Source organism: Nycticebus coucang, chromosome X (genome assembly GCF_027406575.1).
Source record: "Nycticebus coucang isolate mNycCou1 chromosome X, mNycCou1.pri, whole genome shotgun sequence".
Taxonomy (NCBI): Eukaryota; Metazoa; Chordata; class Mammalia; order Primates; family Lorisidae; genus Nycticebus; species Nycticebus coucang.
Window position 1 is genome coordinate 163884492 of NC_069804.1, and position 26034 is coordinate 163910525.

Here is a 26034-nt window from a genome sequence, read left to right on the forward strand (position 1 = left end):
GGGTAATCAGGTCACGAGCCCTGTGCAGGGTCAGTAAGAGGTCCTCAGAGACCTCTTCCACAGAAAAGGCAACCTCAGGAGATCAGAGTGTGGAGGGGGTACCACAATGGTCTGTGGCGTGAGAGCAGGCATCAGGCCTGACCTGGGGACATCATGAAAAGGGACTATCAGACATTCCCCAGAGGACAGAGTAAGCACCCTGTACGGGGACCCTCAGACTTTTCTCCTTGATGATATGGTTATTTCCAGGCCGCTCCATTTATCCTTCCAGGAGGCCATAAATGACTCCTGAGTGCCCCCTCTGGGCCAGTCTCTGGACACAGGGAGGCCATCCTGGATGCTGCACCAGACCAGTGGTCATTCACACCTTCCCCCATCCCCAACACCTCCTGAGAAATCTCCTCAGCCACTAACACCCATTTCTTGAGCAACTTCTGGAACCAAGTCCAGACTCTGCTCTCCCAAGCTCAGGACAACGTGGTGATTGAAAGGAGTCTTACTAATAACCTCTCCTACAGAGAAAAGTAAACCAACAAAGAGAAAGTAAGAGAAAACTCACAGCACAGAATTTTCCCTCTAAGAGAAAACTTGCCGCACTACTTCCCGCTTTGTTTAATTAAAACCCCTGTGGCTTGGCTTGTCACCTCTAAGATTCATTTCTCAGCAAGAGCCCTAAGCGGACAGCAGGCTGTGAGCCACTACTCCAACCCTGTGCCTCAGTTCTTCCCAAAAACCAATTCCAAGGATTCAGATAGGCCGGAGATGGCACCTGTCACCGCGTGGCAGCCACCGTTACCTGTCTGCTGAAGCAGTGTGTCTAGCCTATGACTTGGTGTGGAAGGATGTACATGTTATTCTAAGGCAGACCCCAAATGATTTTGAGAAATCCAGAGTGTTAGCGGAGGCACAGAAGTTTGCCAGAGGATTCCCCCTTTCAGATCCTAGATGTCCAGTGGGTGAAACAGCAGATCACAATTATTATCCCACTGACCCAGAGTGGGATAATAATTCCTCAGAAGAGAAATGGGAGAGAGAACACTTTGCAGAATGTGTCAAGGCGGACTTCAAGGCCACCATGGAAAAGGTGGTCAACAATCCAAAGTCTGTGCCTTAAACCAGGGGCCCAAGGGAAATCCCATAGCCTTCTGGTATCGGCTCTCGGGGACAAGAGTGAATCACACCACTCTCGATCTTAACTCGTCTGAGGGAACGTTGATATTAAAGGCAGGTTCTTGTCCCAGAAGCAGCATATATTAGGAAAAATCTCCAGAAGCTCATCCAGGACCTCACTACCACCCTAGACAACATGGTTGCTGCTGCTAATTGTGTTTTCTATGGTGGAACTTCTCAGCTTGAGTGTCGGGTTTAGGAGAAAGAGCAGAAGAAGGAGGCTAGTCAATGGAAGCATTGGCTCCCACATTCGGACCAATAGCCAAAGCCCTCACCAAAGGGCGGGATCTCTGGTGCTATATCTGCCACCTGGGAGGGCATTGGGCCAGAAATTATCCCAATAAGGACAGGCAAGCCAAAGTCCCTTGTCACCGTTGCCATGAAACAGGTCACTGGACCTACAATCTATCCTATAGGATCATCCTGGGACAGGAGTTGGTCCCCAGACCGGATCACACCACAGTGAAGGAGCCCATTCCCATCAGCCCCCTGGAAGATAGTGATCACTGGACTGGATCCTTCTGCTGGCAGGTAGGCCAGAAAATTTTCTTCTTGATGCGGTGGCTGCCTACCTGTCCTGGTCACCTACTCCAGAAAACTGAGCATTCAATCCTGTATGGTCACTGGAGTTTCCAGGTACCTACCAAACAATTCTTTCCTCTCCTTTGCTTTGCTTGTGGGAGGACATAATCACTGAACATTCATTTGTGGTAAATCCTACTTGTCCTGCCAACCTGCTAGGAACATGCCTGGCTTTGGAAACAGCTAGTGTGCATTTCTTTCTGCCTTCAGGAGGAAGCCAGCTTCCTCAGCTTCTTTTCAGAGTCAGAGGACTTGGGCGAAGGTCAACAGGACAAGGAGGCAACTATCCCTGCAGGTGTTTGGGACACTGGTTCCCCAGACTTTGCCAGATGGCCCAGCTGGTAACAGTCCATCTCAAACCACAGCAGGCATATGCCCATATCAAACCACATCCCTTTTGACCTGAGGCCCGGGAAGGCATTGAGCCCCTTAGGAGAAAATTCCTACATTTGTGTCTACTTGTCCCAACTTGCTCTCCTTGTGACACCCCTATTTTGTCTATTCTGAGAACAGATGCTACTTACCGATTGGGACAAGAGTTAAGGAAACTAAATCAGTGAGGCAGTGGTGCCCTTTCACTATGAGGTGCCCAATCCTTACCCATTACTGGGCAACATTGCCCCAGAGACCACTCATTACAGCACATTGGACCTATGGGATGCTTTCTTTTCCATTCCTCTTAACCATGACTGCCAAAGTTTGTTTGCTTGTGAATGGAAGTCCCCATGACACCCCCCACCAATGAACCTGGTGCCTTCATGAAGTCACAGAAGTTCCAGGCCATCGTCTTTTTGGTCAAGTTTGAGGAAAGCTTTAGATGACCTGCAACTCCACTGGGGTGTGGTGCTTCTATATATTGATGACCTATTGATGTGTACCCCAAGGTTACAGGAGATGTAGGAGCCCTATGATTCCTGGTTGACAGAGGCTAAAGAGTACCCTATTGCAAACTCCAACTGCTGAACCTAAGGTGACCTACCTGGGGCCTGTTCTCACCCTGGCAAAATGAGTGCTGTCTCTTGAACACATCCAGGCCCTAGTTCACCTGCCTAAAGCCACCAATCACCCCTTCCGTGTTCTCTGCTTGGACTTACAAGGTTCTGCTGAATTTGGGCACCTAATTATGGACTTTTGGCTAAGCTCCATTATAAAAGCCTGAAAGGAAACACCAATATGTAATTTCTAATATGGGAGCCTGAACATAAACAGGCCATTTAGGGATTAAAAAGGCTATATGTCAAGTTCTGGCCCTAGCCCTACCAGGCCCTCAGAGAACCTTCTTTTTCTATGCTCATGAGAGAGAGGCAATAGCCCTGGTGTTGTTAACACAACCTTTGGGGCCACAACTACAAGCAGTGGCCTATTTATCAAGGAAATTCTACCCCATTGACTCGGCACCTATACCTCAGTGGTTAGGGCACCGGCCACATACACCAAGGCAGGTGGGTTAGAACCTGGCCCGGGCTTGCTAAACAACAACAACTGCAATAAAAAAAATAGCTGTGCGTTGTGGGAGGTGCCTGCTGTAGTCCCAGCTACTTGGAAGGCTGAGGCAAGGGAGTCACTTAAGCCCAAGAGTTAGAGGTTGCTGTGAGCTGGATGCCATGACACTCTATGGAGGGTGACATAGTGAGACTGTGTCTCAAAAAAAAAAAAAAAAAAAGAAAAGAAACAGAAAAGGAAAGAGAAAGAAAGAAAGGAAGGAAGGAAGGAGGGAGGGAGGGAGGGAAGGAAGGAAGAAATTATACCCCATGGCTGCAGAATGACCTGTTTGAGGACAATAATAGTCATGTTTTACTTTTGACAGGGGCCACCACATTCACTATGGAAGCTTCCCTTATTATTCCAACTTCCCACTAGGTATGTGACCTCTTCCAGGGAGGGTTAAAAATGAATCTCAGATAGCCATCTATTAAAAGTCCAGGCCACGTTAATAGATACCGTTGGGGACCTAACGCAGCCCTACATCATCCCTACTCCTTTCTCTCATCCTAAGACAAAGGAGACAAAGGATCTGGCTAGCTTCAGTCTCCATGAATTTCATGGCAAAGACCTTAACTTTCCTGGCAAGCTATAGAATTTGCCTACCCTCAACTGTGCCACAGTAAAGGGGCCTCTAACTGACCCTGGTTGCAGATGCGATTTTAGCTCTGCCCAGGTGGGCTTCCATCCCTTTCAATAAAGCTAACCTGAACTTTTTGCCACCAGTTACACCTTTCATGTGGTGCCCAAACCCGGAACTGGTGGTGGACTGGTGGCTGGCTGGTGGCCTAGTTGTATTATCTCCCTGCCACCCACACTATAGTCACTCCAGTTTTTTGAAACTTGGTTCTGGCAACACCCAGACCCAACTGCGTTTGACCCGCCTGATGGAGAATCCTGGAGGATTTTCCTGCCAACTGCCTTTCAAGGGTGAGTAAAGTCCCTAAATAGCTTCAGGCAGACCCACCCCCACCCGTGGCTCTCTCTGACTCTCTCTGTGCCTCTTTGTCCTCATATCCCCTGACTTCTTCTTCAATTGTATGTTTCCGCCTAAGTAGAGAGCCATGTTTGAATGCTGTGCTCTCTTCTGGGGTCCTTGGGACCTCAAATTATTTCATTTCTTCCTTCAAGCCCAATGCTGGATCGTTGTTTAGGCTTCTCACGTCTTTGATCATTTGTTTTTGCCTAACTAAATGGGTGTATTTCAGTGTTGTGCTTTCTGATGCGGTCTCAGGGACCTCAAATTGTGTTTTTTTTTTTTTTTTTTTTGCTTCAGGCCCAGCACTGGGCTTTAGTTTAGGCTTCTAGAGTCCTGGAGACTGCTAAGGTTATCCAAGAATGGAAAAGACATCTGACATTACGGGAGATGGTCCCTCTACCACATCCACGAAAACAAAGAAGCGTGTCTTCTTTGGCAATATAAAGAATTAGGCCTCAAAAGGGATATTGAACCAAAACGCCTCATATTTTACTGCAACACAGCTTGGCATGAGTAAAATTTGGACAATGGGTTTGTTTGAGCTGAGGATGGTAACTTTGACTTTGATATCTTAAAAGACTTAAATAATTTCCTCCAAATTCTTTTTTTCGGGTTGAACAAAATCCGCTATCTTCAGGCTTTTCTTTCCCTGTGCTCTTGCCCCTGTCTGTGGAAACAGTGCTCAATCCACCACACACTCATCACTCAAACCCCTCTCCCTCTATCTTTCCCCAAGCTTACTCCCTGGCTTCCTTACTTCATAGAGTGATTTGATGCTGCTGTCCACCAGGCTCTTACCATTCCTCCAGCCCCTAAGCTGGCCCCATAACCCCAAGGCCCTGTTTCCTCTCTCACCCCACCAATCTCTTTATGTTCCCACCATCACCTGCTCCTTCCACTGGTTGAACCTCTTTTATCGCTGTAGGAAGTGGTAGCTGCTGAAGGAATAGTCCAGGTTCATGTCTCAAGACTATACATTGGCATAAGAAGCCCTTTGCATAAATCCATGTGAAATGAGTAGAAGTACTACGGAGAATAGTGCTGAAGTTCCTCCATTAAATAACAATGGAACAAACAAATGACCCCGTGATCGCACTGCAAGATATCCATCCAAAAGATTGGAAATCATTCTATGGAAAAGATGTCTGCTCTCCCACATTTACTGCAGCATTATTCACAATAGCCAAGATATGGCTGAGTGTCCCTCAACAGAGGAAGGGAGAAAGGACATGTGGTACGTAGACTCTGTGGGATAGTATTCAGTCATCTAGAAGGAATGAAATCCTGTTATTTGTCACAACATAGATGGAACTGGAGAACGTTCAGTTACATGAAATAAGCCAAGAAGCAAAGATGACATCCCATGTTCCCCCTCATATTTGGGAGCTAAAAATTAAAACAATTGACCTCATGGTGGTAGGGACAAGAATGATGACTACAGCCTGGGAAGGGTAGCTGAGGTGGGGATAAAGTGGGAACGGCTCATGGGTACAAAAATATAGTTGGACTTCATGAAGAAGAACTGATACAAGACAGCACAACAGGCTGACTATAGTCAACAAAAAGTCACTCTATCCTCTAATACAACTGAGAGACTGGAGTTGGAATGACTGTAACAGAAGCCAATGATAAGTGCTTGGATGACTGGGACCCCAATTACTTTCATTTGATTACTGCACACTGCGAGCCTACATCAAAACATCACATGTACCTCATAAATATATGTAACTACTGTGTACCCTAAATAACCTGAAACACAAAAGAAATTAAAAAACAATGTGTCATCACCTCAATAATACTGAATACTGCCAAGAAATACTCAGGAACTAAATTTGATATGAAGGCAATACTCATTCCTTACAACTGGGTGCTTGCTCTTGGAGAAACCGGCAGCAGATAGATGACAAAGTGCAGGTAGAGAAGATGAACTCTCCCTGCTTTCATCTAGAGCTACTCAGTCCATGGAGTAAAACAAAGAATCACGATGAGTCTTTGAGCAAGGCATGAATTGAATTTCGTGCACGATATGAATATGTCGGGGAACATGGCCAAATTGCCATTTTTCTGTTGTGACTGTCACTCAAATCAAAAAATAAATTCTAAATGTCAAAATACATTTATTACTTTTATGACAACAGGGCCAATGATATCCAACCAGGAAATGCTTAACATATTTAAAGTAAAAATTAAAATATTAACGTAAGTTGGGAAAGTCAGTCTTTTGATCCTCAACATACACATTAGGTGTCATGAGAATGTACCGTGTTGCCTACCAAATACAAAAGACCTTTAAGGATGCCTCATATAACTCATTAGATTCGTTCATTCTGAGGCTGTGGACAATTTTAGAGTGTCGAGAAGCCTTTTGTAGGTGTTGAAGTATACCCTGCAAATACAGAGGGGAAAAGTATGGAGACCAATTTGAGTATAACTTAAGAGTTAGGAAAACATAACTTATACTAAATTTCAATAGAATAGAAAATGTTCTCACATAACAACATGAGATACATAAGTCTTATTCTTGATGACGTCATAATCCACACACATGTTCTTCTTAATAATGATGGACTTTATGTTCCTGCACAGAACGTACCTCTGAACGTAGCCACTCACAAGGTCACACCCTAGACGAGTTCCATTCCAATAAGTGCAAGGTCTACACAGTATCAGAGACACCAAAATCTTACATGGGAACCACGTCTTAGATACATGGTTGAACCATTTTCAATAAACACATTATGTAGTAACTCACTTGATGCTCAGAGCAACACTCTCATAGGTTCTCTTGAACCTATGATGAGGAAACTGAGGTGGAGAATGAATTTGCACAAGGCTTCACACACACCAATGGTCCAATCAGAGCTGGACCTCAAGTGCTGTGGTGCCAAAGTCCATACCCTTGACCATTGTGCTGTACTGTTTCTCCATTCTTCCCGACATTCGGCCACTCCTTCCCTCCCTTTGCAGGTGACTCACTTCACTATCACAGGCCAGTAGTGCATAAGACCTAACACCCATTCAGGGGAGCATTTTTCACTGTCCAACACCCTGCCCCTGTGTCCTCACTATCCTCACATCCACCTTGAATTCCATGATCACTCATCGCACCTCGGTCCTTGCTTATATACCCTGAACATTTCTCCCTCTGTCAACGTGTTCAGCTAAACCTCAACCCAGAATATTCCAGTTCTACAGCTGCTCTGACACAACTAAGATGATGGGTCTGTAAATCCCCCTAATGCCACTCGGCAATTAGATTCCCCCAGTGCATTCACTGGCACACTCTCCGCAAACCATTCCAGGCCATCTCCTCCCCACTACAGGCAACACCTGCTCTCCCATCCTACCTCTATCTCCCAACCTTACTATCTCATTAAGGGACAGGACCAATCCACCAAAAATTTCCAGTCTCCTATCGCCACACCTTCCACCCTCCTTGGTCCATCTGGACTGACACCCCCTACCTTCTTGATACTTTGATACAATAGATGATTTTATTATGAAGCTAAGCTGGAAAACTACATCCAGTTTTTCTTCTTCTTCTATGAGTTTCTGGGTACCCATTTCCTACTCCACAATCAAAGCCAGAAACTCCGAAATATATTCCCGACGAAGCTTCTGCCTGTAAAACACAATAACGGATACTGTGATACATCCTAGAAATGACCAGAAAAAGGTCAAACGCTTTCCAAACAAAATGTTCTTGCCATGGCTTTTGCGTTGACCAGAGAAGGTGATAACATCAGCCGTAATCCTCTCCTGGGAAATGGGAAATTAAAATAGATGATTTACTCTCATTCCATCAGCATTTCTTGGTAACTAGCCAACAAGAGGGAAGCTACCGCACGTGCCTTAGCTCTTCACAACCAGGGAAAAGGGATTGTACTATAAACATGCCACTGAAAGGCATCTGAGGCACAGGAGTTTCTCTTTCCTTTTCACCTTCTGAATAACATGTAAGTTGTGATATCACCAACAGCTTCCGTGATGACGTGATACCCACTTATCATCCAGGATGTCCCACCAGATGTACTCCATATCCCCCCACCTTCTCACGGTAATGATTTTGTACAAGAAAACTAGTAAGACTAATTCCTAAAATCTACAAATTGTTTTTTATATATATTTAACCTTTTCTACATAATTGAACACAGCTAACTATTATAATGCTAATGATTTAAGACACTTATCTCTAACTCAGAAAGTGGGTCCATGGAATGAATAAAAGTGTCTTTATGTCAAGCACATCAAGTATAATTGGCATGAGAAAAACAGGTCATCTTTATTGCCCCTGAGCAAATGCATCTCATTCCAATTATGGTGTGAGGTCAGAGGACTAAAGGAACGAATTCCTTAGAGACGAATGAAGCCGAATGTATGTTCAACTCGATCACCCTCCAAATAGAACACAAGCATATTTCTTCCAAAGTCTGTACTCAGGACCACTAAGACACGAGACAAACGGTTTGGCTCTCCATTTCCACCAACCTTACCTTTGCTCTTGTTGGGTTTTCCAAACGTGATCAATTTTTTGCTGAATATTTTTGAGAGAAGCATTCATAATCCTTTTGAAACAGTTTCTCTTTGCATAAGAAACCTTTTTCATGTTCCTTGCATTACAAATAGATAGTCATTGAAATATGTTGTTGGGACCTATTTTCTTCCCACGTGTTCAAGTCAGTATGCGTAAGGCTGTTTGATGGTATTGGAAAGACACTTAGCATTATCCACTAGGCATTTTGAAAAGCAAGACTCTTCCTTGTGTGTGTGTGTGTGTGTGTGTGTGTGTGTGTGTGCATTTGAAAGAGAAAGAGAGAGACAGAAACTTCCAGTTACTAGAATTGAATTCAGTGTCCCATAACTGCACCTCAGTCTTTTTATTTAGGAGGAAATGATAGCAGACGATCAAATGTTTCTGTTTTCCAAAATGTGAGAAAAGGTAGGCATGGAAGCCCTTTACTTTCTCATTAGACAAGAGTTGTAAAGGCTGGTTTGTCATATTTTACATGATTTCCCCCATTTCCAAGGACACATTTAAATGGGTGAGTGTGAAAACTTACGTGAAACACAGAACATTATTGCAATTAACATGGATTCTGACAGATACAAATAATTTCATGAGAAATGAATAAAAAAATATGTCAGCCAGCTAGCCCTTTAATTAAATTTGAATAAAATTCGAGAAAAGAAGAAGATTTGTTTAAGAATACTTTCCATTTCCTTTTATGGAGGTGTTAGCTTATCATTTTTATCCAAAATTAAATTTCTAAAAAGTCAAATTAAAAGTTTATAAACTGTAAGCATGTTTTCTATTTCAAACAATGCTGCCCTGAGCCCATGACTGACTCTGTGTTATGGATCTACCATCAGTACTTACTTCCCAGTAATCAGGAATGAACTTCATCATTCTACCAATATTCTAAAATTACACTTTACCATCTACATTCATCAAATTATAAGACAGCTCATGCACCAAGCACAATGTCATGACCAAAACAAGTTATTAAAATTTGCTGGCCCTATGAGTTATCCACACAGACATAGGAGTCAAAACTTGGGTCTGACCCTGTTAGGAGGACGTCCTTGAACACAGTAATGTAACTGATATCTGAAATATGTATGTACCACTTGCCACTGACTCTGCCAATACCTCACTCTGTTGCTAGCAACAGTGTGTTTAGTTCTCCACTACCGGGATTATGAGGGTCAATATAAACACAAGCAGCTATTGGAGAGGTCTCAACCTGCACCGCCGCCAACCAAAGGAAAGAATTTCCAAAGTTCTAGAAAAAAAGCTGGCATGGTAAAATTAAACATTGACGCGTAAACTGGATATATGACTTGCTGTGTGGCACAAGGTGGAAGAGAGGTTAGTCCACCAGGCTCTCCCGCTAGACCACGGTGCATTAAATAAAAGCATCAGTCTTACCATTGATGGTACCACTGTAGGTACCACCCCCTTCACACCAACAGTCAAAAGGGGTAAGGAAAGAAATGTAGGGAGCTGGATCCCACTCCGTGCTGCCGGGACATCCTGTGCGTGAGAACTAGGCAGTAAGAACCGTAGTGCAGCCCACTGTGGACAGTCTGTTATCTAACTTATAGCGTATGAAAAGTCCCCTTACCTGTGTCTATCTCCTCAAACCTACCTTCAGTTTTCTCCAACATGTTCTGGAGCTCATTCCTGTGAAGATATTGCATTCAGTTTTACATTAGGGGGTCAGTGAAATATCACATGTGCACCGGAAGAAGCGTCACATGCCACATGCTTTACACACAACTTGGGCCACAAGAGTCAGAGCTGATTTTTCCCTAATGACTTTATCAGAGGGCAAAAATTACTCTCCACACAGTACCACATATCCTGCTCAGCTGCATCTGAAAAGGGGCTGCTTCCTCCAGAGTCCTCGGTTCCTGGAATGTTTGCTGCATTGAAAGCAAAAGGACAAAGATGTTAATTTAAAGGAAGGGCTCTGGAGCAGTGTGGTGGTGGAAAATTCCTAGGCTGTCTGCCACCAACACATAGAAAGCAGACGTGCACGTGCAAGCGCTAGGTGCGGGTCATGGGAAATGAGCCTGGGTCCTGAACCGTATACACAGCCCCCCTTTATGCCCCCTTTCACGGTCGGAGTCACAGCAAGCCATGACCGCCTACAGACCGGGAGGGAGCAGGGCTGCACCCCTGCAGGAGAGCTGGGCTGGGGGCCTCGGACTCCACTCTGGGTTGCGAGCCTGACCCTCTGAGGGGAAAACTCAGGGCTCTGCAGCGTTTACCCCCGCAGAATCCAGAGCAATGACGGGGCCCAGGACGTCACGTGCTCCAGCTGCAAAGACACCAGAGAGACTGAGCCCAGGACGTCACGTGCTCCAGCTGCAAAGACACCAGAGAGACTGAGCCCTGGGTTGGGCACAGCCTTCTTGGTCCCCTCACCTTCCTGGGCTTTTACCTGGGTACTCCACGTCATAGGCTGCCAAAGGGTGCACCTCCACAGGGCCCTCACAGCCCTCCTGATGGAACTCCTTCTCCAGGGCATCACTGTTGTCTGTGTTTGGTGCTACACAGGACTGCTATCCTTGTGATCACAATGACACTGTACAGAAGTAGGGAAGGGTTGAATGAGTGCCCATGGGTGAGGGTGAGGTTGTCTGGGTTAACGAGAGCAGGGCTGGGACCCCTTGTGCCTCCTGTAGCAGCAGGAGGGCACCAGGAAGAAGGTGACAGCGCCCCAGCCAGCCCAGTCCTGCCATTCGCCGTGCTGGCCACAGAGGGCGCACCTGCGCCGCACAAGCCACCTTGATGCCCTAGCACAGACCCCCTCTCGGCCGTGCCCTCGGGACACAGTGCAGCCCTGGCCCTCAGGACTGCAGGGACGCCCTGACTGCTGGTGAGTCAGACTGTGTGGTGAGACTGAGCCCTGGGGATCGGAAATGATCTGTTCTGCCTCTTTCCGGGACTCTCATGTGTAGGCACTGCCCGCTCGCCCTCAAGAATGCCAGGGGGATCCCCAGGTGACAGGAGAGTTCAGTTCGGATGGCGGCTGGGCAGGAGGGACAGACCTGTACTGTGCCCACTCATTCCCTCAGTGAGCCTCTGCCAGGGGACCTGGGGACAGTACGACCCACCCGCCTGGCCTGCAATCAGGGCCCTCACCACGACCCTGGTACCACGTGATGTCAGAGACATCTCTCAGAGATCAGCCTTGGCCCACCCTTTTCTGGGTCCAAACCCTAGCCTCGGCCTTGGTGGCCACAGGGCCACTGAGCCCCTACAACCCCGCCTCACAGGCAGTGGTGCCTCACCACACCCAACCCGACAGCGGGTCATGGGAAATGAGCCTGGGTCCCGTCCCTTATATGCAGCTCCCCTTTAGGCCCCCCACAGGACTCAGATGACCTCTGCTAGGCGTCACAGAGGCCCTCCTCTGAGGCCAGGACTACGCAGGGGCAGCCGGCCTTGATGATTGGCCAGTACCGTGTGCGCGGAAGCGGGGCCTCACCGGGCACAGCAACAGTCCTCCACCTCCAGGACCCACCCTGCTATAGACCCCTGCCTTGGCTCCTCAGGTCCCCAGCCAGGTCCTCACCCTGAGGAGTGTCCGGGAAGGGAGGATCTAGAGGACAAAGAAGGGCCCACACCCCAGCCCTCGCCTCCTGGCTCCTTGCAGCCAGCCCCGAGGAGCAGCCATCACCCTGAAGGTTTGCCTGTGTGCTCTGGCCACACGCCCCTGTACCCTCACCCTCCCTGGCATGGGTTCTCAAGTGTTTCCACCTGACAGGAGATGTCATCCCATTCTAGGCCGGATTCCGCCCCTTCCTTGCCAGCTGCACAGTGTGTCCCCTACAGAGCCCGTGTTCTGGTAGGTGCCGGGCCTGCTTCTCTTTCCCCTGCCCTGGTTTGCACCCTCGTGGAGCTCGTCCACCCACGTGCTCCAGTTCCTTGCCTGTGAACTTCTGGGCAGGACCCTTGTATTGCAGGGGTCTCCCTTGTTAATACTGAGAACTCAGAGGTTAGAGCCTCAAGAGACAGGTCACATGCTGGACTCAGGTTCCCAGGGACCCTACACACCCTGGAGACAAGAAGTTGCCATGGTCTCTCCAGGTTGGGCCCAAGGGCCTGGAAAAATCAACTGCAGGTGGGACAGTGGAAGAGTGCCCCCTCCATTGACAAACCTTAGATGAAAGTATCAACAAGGAAAAGGGAAAAGTGGGTGAGGAGAAAGGTTCATGGAGAAAAGCAGCTGTCACCGTGAGACTAACCCAGACCAGAACTATTCTAGTGATAACAAGATGTCAAGTCAGCTTGTAGGCACCACAGGGCCAAAACTTGAAGTTATGTCATTTGGCATGTGCAAGAGAAAATGTTTGGACCTGTAACAACACTCAGAATCAAGACTGGGACGTGACCAGACCCAGAACAAGGGCACCTTTGTCCATTGTGCTGGAAGATCGGGGACAAACACCTGCCTCAACATACCTTACCGTCAATGGCCAGATTTGAAATGGTCCCATCAGACCCTGTGAAGCCAACATTCCTAAATCCTTTTCCTTGCTCTCTGAGCCCAGAACTTTGCCCAGACCCAAAGGAGGGAAACAGAGGCTTTGCACTGTCATGTGTCTCCAGCTGTGTCCTCAGCAAGGACTCCCGACAGACTACTGCTTGTCTTCTCACTGGGCAGTCTTTTCTCAAACGCTGGTGCCATAGCTGGGTGCAGTGGCACACACCCGTTATCCTAGAACTCTGCGATAATGAGGCAGGTGGGTAGTTTTATCTCAGGAGTTCAAGACAAGCCTGAGCAACAGCAAGACTTCATCTCTATTAAAAATAGAAAATCTTCCTGTCCATACCAACCAACAGCAGTGAAGGTGAATGGCATTCTTCCCCGAATACAGTACTCACATGTGCAACCAACCAGAGATGGGGAGTGGATGGTCCAGTGACAGCCAGAACATTCCCACTGTTTTACCCTGAAAAAACAAACTACAGCCCTGCCCCAGTCACATACCAGGAGCTTACTGGTCTATGCATAGCAGAAGCTTGAGGATGAGCAGCTGCGGCGTGTGACTGATTAATGACACTTTGCTTTGGATTTTTTCACCTTGCCTCTTTAATCTCAGGTGTAAGACATGATGAAAGTTGTGAAAAATGTATCCAAAAGTTAACTCCAACTAGATAAACTGTCAAAATTGTGTTATTGGTTTACTGTTATTATGAATGTCCAAGAAAGCCTAAAGGGACTTGTATATATAATAACACCCAATATCAGATATCCATGCCCCCCTCCCCAGTGGTTCTGGTATTCGCTACAATCCTTCTGAACCCCCAGAGAAAACTGAATTTGCTATGTGGTATACTGATAACTCGACAAAGACAATAACCCGAGTTATAACTGAAGGAATACCTAAACAGGTAGAACAAATATATATACCATTAATAACAATTTTGCAATATATATAGACATGTGTCTTTTTATATTTTTAATAATAATCAGAAATTTTCCATGTAGAAATTCTATATATTTCTAAATAATTATTTCTATGTATTTCATATTTTGTGTTGTCATTTTAACTTTAATTCTCTAATTGTTAATGGTATGCAATCGATATTTGTATATTTAATATTAATCCGGGGGGGGGAAGCGTGTGAAATCCTAGGTCCTTACCTTTGAAGTGCAGAGGTATATTTTATGTTCCAGAACTTTCCACAAGGCCAGGCTGTGCCCAGGAGTTTGATTGAAAGTGCATCCTTACTTACGCCCTTCCTTTCCATGCCTCCCTCTCCTACTCCCTACTGGTTTCCCCTGGGAGCACTTCCTGAATGCATTATTTGTATATGAATCCAGATCTCATCACGATCTGGAGATCACGATCAGAGATAGATGGTTTATTGGATTTGGAATGGTAGTAACAGAATTCCAAAATTTGATATTTCTTGAAAGGTGTATTTGAGAAATTCAAGCATCATTATTCTAAGTTCCAACCCCATATTCCGTGTATTGAAAATACTTCATATTAACCTCATTACACATTTTATGATGCATCATAATTTTAGTACCTTGCTTCTATGGGCAAATGGGCTTGACCACGCACGTAATCATATTACCAATTTAGTTAATGTAGAAGTCCTGTCCCTGGGGTCTAGAACTTTAAAAGATTGTAATAAATTCTACAATATTTCATGTAGACTAATACCAAGGTAGCAAAAGAACCCCCCCCATCATCTTGAGTTATCTGCTGACCATCTGAAGCATGAGATCAGATTACCCCATCACTACTTTTGCCTGCCTACTTACAGACATCATTAAAGCTCAAAGTAGAAAACACACACACACACAAAAAAAAAAAAAAAAACAAAACAAAACTGAGGCAATAGATTAGATATATGCCTTCAGAAAAGCTTGGTATTAAACTGTTATTTTGTCAATAAAACGTCATGAAATCAGTCTAGAAAATAAAAATAGAAAATCTGGCTGGCATGGTAGTCCCAGCTACTCGGGAGGCTGAGGCAAGAGGATCACTTCAGCCTGGGAGTTTGAGGTTGCTGTGAGGTACGATGATGCCACGGCAGTCTACCCAGGGTAACAGAGTGAGACCCTGTCTCAACAACAACAACAACCACCACAACAAATACACAAAGCTGGTGTCATAGTCTTGGCTTCTGTGTGTGCCCTAATGTACTGGGAAGAGGAAGACTTGAGGAACATAACTAAACTTGTCAGCACTATGTCCTGAGAATGTGGGGGCAGCACGCTCTTTTGCCTTAAAACTGCAAGTTGATCCCATTCAGGTACCAGATATGGTGAAACCCAGTCAACTGGCCAGACATTGATTCAGAAATGCCGTCATTTCAACACCAACCAGTCTGCACAGGGAGGACAAAGTGGGTAGGAAGAGCCACTGCATACAGGTCTCCTGATAGCAGTGGGTGGTGATAAGAGTGTGGGGCCTGAAACCCAGTCAACTGGCCAGACATTGATTCAGAAATGCTGTCATTTCCACATGAACCAGTCTGCACAGGGAGGAGAAATTGAGCAGGAAGAGCCACTGCATACAGGTCTCCTGATAGCGGTGGGTGGTGATAAGAGTGTGGGGCCTGAAACCCAGTCAACTGGCCAGACATTGATTCAGAAATGCTGTCATTTCCACATGAACCAGTCTGTACAGGGAGGAGAAATTGAGCAGGAAGAGCCACTGCATACAGGTCTCCTGATAGCGGTGGGTGGTGTTAAGAGTGTGGGGCCTGAAACCCAGTCAACTGGCCAGACATTGATTCAGAAATGCTGTCATTTCCACATGAACCAGTCTGCACAGGGAGGACAAAGTGAGTAGGAAGAGCCACTGCACACAGGTCTCCTGATAGCGGTGGGTGGTGATAAGAGTGTGGGGCCTCCTGGACTGTTGAGATGACCTCCCAGATGGGTGTCCAGCCTGTGCCTCCCTTTGTCACAGGGCATGGCAAACACTATGTACAGCTGTTCAGATTGTGCACCGCTCATCTTTTCATAACTAGATATCTCACACCCCACACTGCATCTTGATTGTTTTGAAATGTTTTTGTATTTTATTATAATTTTTTTCAGATCCAAAGATGGGCTAGTACCTCCTCTGTAGGACAGTGATGAGAATATTTAACATCAAGAGGTTGCTGTGTGGATTAAGTGAGCTATCTTCGTAATAAAGCCACATCTATATATAAATTTCCAAGGCTTCCCCTTTATTACATGCAGTTTTGTGCCCTGTCACCTCAATCTTTTTAAATGCCTGCAGAGCACCCTCATGTGTGACTGAGTTCGTTTATTTAATAGGTTCCCAAGGGGGCCAGCCCGGTTGCTTGTTGTCTCTGGCAACCATGGGCATTTCCATAACGGGAGTGATCATTAGTTCTGTGTTATCTCCTACTGACAGAAGCCATGCCAAAAGTCATGGGAATTTAGATGGCAAGTGGATATTTCCTAACTTCCTCAAAGGTGCTTGTAACCAGAACACTCTCCACCTTTGCTGAGAGGCTCTCCTTCCTTTTCCTTGGAGCGACCTGATCCTTAACCTTACTATGCTCACTATCAAATGATTAGAAAATGCAACTTGGCAAGAATAAGGTGTCCATATCCCAGAGCAAGACAGCCAGTAAACTAACACTATGGCGTGGAGCTTTCCAGATTTAAATTGAGAATGTCCTTATTTTGTTCATAGATTATCTAAAACCAAATGTAGTTCTCCAAATATGCTATGTAAATGTAACACAACGATGGATTTAGGGCTGTGCACAGGGCTCTACTGCTTGTTTTCCTCACGCTCTGCAGAGTAAGCACCTTCTACCCCGTGGACTCTGTGGGGTTGTGGGGAGGGTAGAGGAAGGTAAGGAGGGGGCAGTTAGGGAAAGCATGAGAACGACAGCTCAGAGAGCCTCGCTTTAGCCCACACAGCCACGTCAACAGCCTTGGGAGTTTCTGCTCTCATTTCATAGGTGAAGAAACTGAGGTGAGGTCAGATGAGCATCAGGGCAGGCAGAATCAGAAAACCGTCCTTGCCCTGCAGAGGATTTTCTATCAAAATCCTTTGGGTCTCTTATCGTCCCAGAGGGAGACGGGCCCATGCATCCGGAACTCCGGGGTGGTCTACTGGACCTGCTGGTCACACCTCCAACACCAACACACCCTGGGCTGCCCTAGGTCCTGGTCCCAGTCCCCTGCACGTCCTCCCCCAGCCCACAAGGCGGCGTCACGGCCAGCCACAGCCCGCTCCCTGACCCCTCCCACCCGCATGACTTCCTCCCGTCCTCCCACGCTCCTGCCCCGTACGTCTCTACGCGCACACACACTCCTGCGTACTTCCCGCCCTGCCCCTCCTCCAGCTCGACTTCTACCCCGGAGAAACTTCCGGGGTCTTGAGTTCCTTCAGGTCTGTGCGCCCTCATTACTAACCGGGACCCTCCTGGACAAAGCCCATGGGACCTACCTGAGGGGCAGCGAGATGGGCCCTGAAGGGCAATTCCCAGCTGGTTTGGTGAGACCAGGAGGCTGCAGCCCTGGGGAGGAATGACTGCTGCCGTGCCTGCCCCACAGGGTCGGCATCGCCCCTCATCCTGTCGGAGCAGCCATGGCAGGAGGTAGGAGGCTGGGGAGCAGATATGGGCAGCAGATTTTCTGTCTCCTGGTATGCCCGGGGGTGCTAAGCTCCGAGAGTCCATGAATGGGGTCGTGGAGGGGAGAGGCCTCTGGGTACTCCAGGCCCAGTACTAATGGCCTGAAAGTGAGGGGCTCAGAGAGATGGCCCTTAGTGGCTGCGACAGGGAGAGCCGGGGTCCCTGCTGGGGGTGGAGGAGTACGCGAGAATGAGGACACAGATCAGTTGTTGAAGAACATGTTGCTTCATTATGCAGGATCAGCAATTCTAGCTGCTTTGGACCCTACGTCCCCTGGGCAGTTTGGATGAGAGGACTCTGTCCAGAGGGCTGTCTCTTCTTTCTACTCCAATCACTGTGTGGGAAGTCTTTCTCCGGCGCTGTGGGTAGCACACAGAGGTCACGGTGGCTTTACGCTACCCAGGCACTCGGCCCCTTTCCCAAACGCGGGAAGATAACCTGCGCCAACACCCTCCCACCCTTGGACACGCCCAGGCCCGGAAACCAATGCTCCTCGTGGCAGAAGATCTGGCTTCATGGCCTGGGGAGTGGAGGATGGACACACCCTGCTCTAGAGGGCCTAGGCTACGGCTAATGACCAGACCAGGCTGTAGTGAGGCTGGGTCCTCCACATTGATCCTGAGAGCTACAGTCCTACATGACTGCGATTAAGGGCTTTTGTCAACAGGACCACCGTGTGGACCACCCGGATCTGAGAGGACCAAGGTCCACAGATGCACACCTGGAGCCGCAGCGGATCCATCATTGGCACCAGGGCTGAGAAAATACAGCATTGCAAACCGTGAGTCTGCACTTTGGGTGCTGGCACTATTATTTATTTATTTATTTATTTTGAGACAGAGTCTCACTTTGTTGCCCTCGGTAGAGTGATGTGGTGTCACAACTCACAGCAACCTCAAATTCTTTTGCTTAGCCTCCTGAGTAGCTGGGAATGTAGGAGTGTGCCACAACGCTGGGCTATTTTTAAAGATATAGTCTATCTCTGGCTCATGCTGGTATCACAGGTGAGGTGAGGCAATCCACCCCTCGGCCTGCCGGAGTGCTAGGATTATAGACGTGAACCACCAAGCCGGGCCTAATGGTGGCTTTTTTTTTTTTTTTTTTTTTTGAAATATATATTTCTTTTTTTCTTTTTGTAATTTTTATTTTTGTTTTATTTACTTTTTCTTTTTTTTTGAGACAGAGTCTCATTATGTCACTCTCGGTAGAGTGCCGTGGCACCACACTCACAGCAACCTCCAACTCTTGGGCTTAAGAGATTCTCTTGCCTCAGCTTCCCAGGTAGCTGGGACTACCTACTGGCGGCTTTTAAATACAGCCAACAGGTATGTATACAGATGAGGTGCTCATTTCCTCTTCTACTGATTTCACAGGACATTTTATAAGACAGAGTCAGCCAGATGTGGAGGCTCAGGTTTGGAATCCTAGCACTCTGGGAGCCCAACAATGGATGACATGTGCTAAGGAGATCATAAATACGAGATGAGGCTGAGGAAAAGTGAGACCCTGTGTCTGCTAAAAATAGGAAAACTTAGGCACTGTGGCAGGCACCTGTAGTCCCAGCTACTCAGGAGGCTGAGGCAGGAGGATTGCTTGAATCCAGGAGTTTGAGGTTGTTGTGAGCCAGGCTGACACCACTGCATTCCAGCCTGAGCAACGGAGTAAGAGTCTGTCTCCCTGGAATAGATAAAAGTAGAACCAGGCAGTATTTGTCTTTTTATGACTGGCTTATGTCACATAGCATAATGTCCTCAGTGTTCTCCCATGTTATAGCATGTGACGAGATTTCTTTTTCTATTAAGGCTAAATAATGTTCCATCTAATATATACCAAATTTTCTTTATACATTCATCTGTTGATGGATATTTAGGTTGTTTCATCTCTTGGCTAGTGAGAATAATGTTATAATAGCCGTGGATGTGCAAGTATGTCTTTGCAATCCTATTTTCAATTATTTTGGAGATACTATATGCCCAGAAGTAGTATTTCTAATAGTTCTGTTTTTAGTTTCTTGAGGAACGTCTATACTATTTTTCATAGTGGCTGTACCATTTTACATTTCCACTGAAGTGGTTTGAATGTTCCGTCAAACATTCATGCAATAGAAACTTTCTTGCTATTGTGACACTATTAGGAGGCAGAGTCTTTAAGATGTGATTAGGTTTGAGGGTTCCACCCTCATGAATTGATTAATTATTGCAGAAGTGGGTTCATGATCAAACAGGTGAGTTTGGCCCTTCCCTGTCTAGCTCTGTCTCACAGGTTCATTTGCCCTTCTCCTATGTCATGATGTAGCATGAGGCCCTCACCAGATGGTAGTGCCATGCTATTGGATTTCCCAGAATCCAGAATCATGAGCCAAATAAACTTCTTTTCTTTATAAACTACCCAGAATATCGTATTCAGACGTAGCCATGAAAGATAGACTGCGACATCCACTAACAATGACTAAGAGTTTTAATTTCTCCACATCTTTGCCCACACTTTGTATTTACTGGTTTCTTGATAGAGGCCATTCTAGTCAGTGTTAGGTGATAATCTCATTGTGGTTTTAATTTTCATTTCCCTGATGGTTACTGACGTTTTACATCCTTTCATATGCTTCTCGACCATTGATAACATTTTCTTTGGAAAAATGTCTATTGGAGTCTTTTGCCCATTGTACTAGTTAGTCAGGCTGCCATAACAAATAGGATACACTGGATTGCTTAAGCAATATCAGTGTGTTTTCTGACAATTCTGGAGGCTGGAAATACAAACCTAAGTGTGCTAGCATGGTTGGGCTCTGATGAGGGTTCTCTTCCCGACTTGTAGGCAGCCTCCATCTCACTGTGTGCTACATGAACTCTTCTTTGTGTGCTCATAGCCAGAGAGCAAAGTAAGCTCTCTCTTCTCCTTCTTATACAAGCTCTAATCCCATCATCTTCCTGTATCCCTAATGACCTACCAAAGACTCCATCTTTAAATACTACCACATTGAGGATTAGGGCTTCAACATATGAATGTGCGGGAAACAAAATTCAGTCTCTACCACTCATTTCTTTTGCTATTTGTTCTTGTTATTATTGACGTTTAGGGTTTCTTTATATATCTTGGCTATTAACCATTCATCTTCTACTTTTTTCTTTTTTTCATAGGGTGGTCCTACTATGTTTCCCAGGCTGGTCTTGAACATTTGGGTTCAAGTAATCCTCACACTTCAGCCTCCTGAATGCATAGTTGTACAGGCCAACAGCACTGTACCTGGCGATATAAACCCTTTATCAGATACGTGGTTTGCATACATTTTCTGTCATTCTGAGCTTGCCTTTTCACTCTGTTCATTGTTGCCCTTGCTACAAAGATTTTAAGTTCAATGTACTCCCATTTGTCTATTTTTGCTTTTGTTGTTTATGCTTTTCATATCATATCCAAGAAATCATTCCTCATTTTGATGTCATGAAGCTTTCCCCCCATGTTTTCTTCTTGGAGTTTTATACTTGCCGGTCTTCAATTTCAAGCTTTAATACATTTTGAGTTCAGTTTTATAAATGGTGTATCATAAGAGTACATTTTCATTCCTTTGCAAATGAGTATGCAGTTTTCCAGCATCATTTCTTGAAGAGACGGTCCTTTTCCCCCATTGTGTGGTTTGGCATCCTTGGCAAAGCTCACTGGACCCTATATGTAAGGGTTTATTTCTGGCTTCTCTGTTCCATTCCATTGATCTCAATATCTGCGTTTATGTAAGGGAGTACTGTTTTCATTTGCATATCTTTCTTTCTTTCTTTTTTTCTTAAGACAGAATCTCACTGTATTGCCCTGGGTAGAGTGCGGTGGTGTTATTGCTCGCAGCAACCTCATACTCCTGGGAATATGCCATGACGCCAGTGATCTCAAACTGTTGGGCTGAAGCAGTCCTCTTGCCTCAGCCTCCTGTGTAGATGGGACTACAGGCGTTCACCAGGACACCTGGCTAGTTTTTCTGTTTTTATAGCTTTCTTGGACAAGTTTGAGAACTAAGTTCATGAACCTATTACTGTGCACTTACACTAGCAGCACTGTGTAAACAACTCAGTAAGGTTTCATAACCTTGGTGTATCATTGTCTCACAGTTTTGATTGTGTCGACAGGTGGTTGTCGACATGTGGTTGTGTGTTCAGTATTGTTCTTGCATGTTTTTGTGTGCTGTTGTGGGAAGGTCAGTGTTTGAATTAGATCAATGAACAAACATTTTTATATTTCTTATTGAATTTGGAAAAAGTGGAAGTGAAAGGAAGGACATGTTAACCCAAGGTTATGAGGATAATGCCATTAAAAATGGCAGTGTATAAATAAATTCAATGTTTTTCTGATGGGAGAGAAAGCATGACTGACGAAGAGAGGTCAGGATGGCCAGTAACAAGTATTACTGAGGAAAACATCGCAAGAATTTGTTAAATTATTTATCACACTTGTCGGCTGGCCACAAGAAGCATAGCAGACCAAGTGAGTAACAACAGAGAGCCAGTTAGGAAACTCTTAACTGGAAGTCTTGGCTAACAACTCATGGCTCTTACATCACAACAAGGCACTGGCTCATCTAGCACTGTCTGTGAGGGAACTTTTAGCTAGTACTAGTAACCAAATAACTGTATTAGAACACCTTCCCAACTCACCTGTTATGACCCCAGTGACTTTTTTCTTGCCTGAAGATAAAGAAAGTCTTCAAAAGAAGATATTTTGATGACATCAAGGGTAATAGGACGATGGCATTAAAGGCCATTCCAGGAAAAGTGTTCCCAAATTGCTTTGAAGGTGGATTCGGCACTGGCATCAGTGCGTATGTGTAGCTTTCCAAGGGGAGAGCTTCAAGGGGACTGCAGTGGTATTCAGCAAGGAGGCATGTAGCACTTTTTCTAGGATGAGTCCACAGAATTGTCAGACATATGTTTTGAAATCAGGAGGTGTGAGGGTTTCAACTTGGTTCATTGTCAGGATTGTTTTGGCTATTCTGGATCTCTGGAGGTTTGTTAAAGTTTTGGATTTTTTTATTTCCATAATAAATGGCATTGGCATTTTGGTCGGGATGGCATGGGACCTTTAAACAGCTTTGATAGTGTGAACATTTTAACAACATTCAGTTTCCCGATGATGGATACAGGATGCCTTTCCATTTACTTGTGTCTTTAGTTTATGCCTTGTTATGTTTCTGAATATTGTGTAGTATTCAGTGTTCAAGACTTTTGCCTCCTTGGTAAAGTTTATCCCAAAGTATTTTGTTCTTTGTCATAGTATTGTAGATGGGATTATTTTTTATTTCCTTTTGAGATTGTTCCTTGTTAGTGTATAAGAACACAACTGATGTGTTCTGTGACCCTACTGAGTTCATTTATTAGTTCTAAGCGTTTTTTGGTGGACTCTTTCTAGTTTTCCATGTAGAAGAGTATATAGTTTACAGACAGAGGTAAATGTCTGTCTTCCTTTCCCATTTGGATGCTTCATATTTCTTTGTTTTTGCCTAATTCCTCTGGCAAGGGCTTCCAGTATTATGTTGAATAAAAGTAACAAGAGAGGGATCTTTACCTTGCTTCTGACCTTAGACGAAAGGCTTTTAAATTTTCCCAGTTAAGTATGATGTTAGATTTGGGTTTTATCTATATGACCTTTTTTTATGATGAGGTCATTTCCTTATTATTATTATTATTATTATTTTTTTTTTTGTGAGACAGAGTCACTCAAGATATCTCACTCAGTCAGCCTGGGTAGAATGCTGAGAGCTCACCGCAACCTCAAATTCTTGGTCTCAAGAGATCATCCTGTCTTAGCCTCCTGAGTCGGTGGGACCACAGGTACCCACTATAATGGGGTAGAGACAGGGTATCTCTTTAGCTTAGGCTGGTCTCGAAATCATAAGCTCAGGCAACCAACCTGCCTCGGCCTCCCAGAGTGCTAGAATTGCTGTCATGAGCCACTGCGCCTCACTGATAATTTCTTTCTATTCCTAGTTTGTTTAGTGTATTTGTTGTGAAAAGCCAGCCAATTTATTGTATTTTATTTTTTATGTTTCCAAAGACAGGGTCTTGTTATGTTTCTCAAGCTAGTCTCACACTCCTGGATGCAAGTAGTTCTCCCACTTCAGCCCCCTGAGTAGCTGGGATTTCAGGTGCGTGCCACTACACCTCGCTAAAGTCAATTTATTTTTTTTTAATAAAAATAATATATACCTTGTGAACAAAGGGTGAAGCAGAGCTGAAGTTTTTCCTATTTTGAAAGAAACATTTTAAGAAAATAAGCGATGTCTCCAAAAGAAGCATAGGTCTTAAGGAGATTTCAGAAAACATTTTCAAATAACCCTTGGTTAATACTCGGAATTATCACTCGCTAGTTCAGAAACCCCCGTTTCTTATGAGAATCTCCAGAATCTGGAAACATTTACCAACCAAACCCCTGGTTTCTTATCACCTTTTAGGCAAACAATAGCCTTCAGAATGGAACAGAGTAAACGCCAGAAGGTGAGTGTCTTCCAAACCCTACTGACAAGAAAGTCTTCTCACAGGTAATCGAAGGAGAATGCACAGAGTGTCTTGCAACTGCTCCCTCCTTTCCTGGTCTCTTTAGCACATTGCCTCACATCATTATCATCATTTTCACAGTTAATAAGAACAGTAGCAATAATTGCTATCATTGTCTTATTTTGGAACTACTTTAGAATTATTTTAAGTATTTCACCTGAAGAAATTCACTGAAACCTGTCAACAACCCTGTGAAGTAGGCACTAAAACTATAACTACGTTATGGATGAGGAAGGTGTGGTACAAAAATATTCAGTTATACACCTGAGATCACGTTTAGTGTTTTTGCTGTCTAATCCAAAACTTCCCTAAAGCACTTAGGAGCTCATTAAAAGTTTAATTGTTTTATAAAATTTATTCTGTCTTATTTCTAGATCATTCATCTGACTGAGTTTCCAACCTCAGTTTTCCCAGAGGTTATGGTCAAGTGAGAGATGCAGGAAGATGCTCTGACCAAGGGAAGCTCACAGATATTCAGACAGGGTGTACTAGGGATTGTCCCAGATGACAAGGGATGGGGTCGCTCCCCTCTTAGGGGACTCATTTTGATAAAAGCAACCAGGTTCCAGCCCCGAGGGGCTTCGGGTTTGAAGACTGAACAAAGAACAAACAAAATAACTTAGGACTTCATATAGGTAATACACTATTCAGTAGAAATATATCCTTCTGAACCAATTCCAAATGCTTATTCCTGTAGGAGGAATAATGGCTCCTTCCTCTAGGCTCATTTAGGCCACTCTCATGCTGTTTGGAATCACTTGTTTCAACCTGCTGCCTTTGCATGGTGAGCAATGTGAGCGTCCCTTGAATGTTTTCTGAACGAGTGATTCCAAACATACAAATTAAAAAACAAGTAACAGGATCAAAGAATGCTGCAGATAGTATCCTTGCGTTAGATCGAAACTGTGCAGATGATTGAGAGGGAAAATTGGTATCTGGACCATGAGAGAAATTATGACTCTGATATGTATACTGTTGAATAGCCCATAAAACACTTTGGCCAACATTATTCCATTTGATGGTCACTGTGACACTAAAAATTAGCACATATGGCAATTTATGGATCAGGAAACTGAAGTGAAATAGGATGGCACACCCTATTTCTAGCAGAGTTGGAACGGAAACCAACTAAGTAATCTAGTCCCAAAGTCAAATATTCTTTCTAGGACACTGCAATTTGTAACTTGTAGCATCCCTTTTTTAGTTGTCTAGAGACACTGTCGGTTCCCCAGCTAGTCTTGTCAAGTAACCTCCCTCTTTTGCCTTCACTTATATGGCACAGTTTGGCAGAAAGTTGAAGGGACAGAGCCATAAAGCAGGGGCTGTAGTCCTGGACTTACTGCCCTCTTCGGACCTCCCTATTTCCTCTAGGATTCAGAACCCAGGGCCTTTCTAAATATTCTTATTTATGATTGATTTATTGATTGGGCTTTTGGAGACAGAGTCTCACAGAGTCACCCTGGGGGGAGTACTGAAGCATCATTATAGGTCACAGCAACCTCAAACTACTGGGCTCCAGTGATCCTCTTGCCTTAGCCTCCAAAGTAGCTAGGGCTACAGGTACCCACCACTACATCTCACTAGTTTTTCTATTTTTAGTAGAAACAGAGTTTCACTATTGTTCTAGCTGTTCTGGAGCTCCTGAGCTC

General features: G+C 45.1%; 2 pseudogenes; one reads left to right on the plus strand and one right to left on the minus strand.

The window, feature by feature from the left end:
• Positions 1 to 26034, minus strand: part of LOC128577232 (Krueppel-like factor 4) — an 873632-nt pseudogene that overhangs the window by 488178 nt on the left and 359420 nt on the right.
• Positions 1 to 26034, plus strand: part of LOC128577233 (Krueppel-like factor 4) — a 793492-nt pseudogene that overhangs the window by 406900 nt on the left and 360558 nt on the right.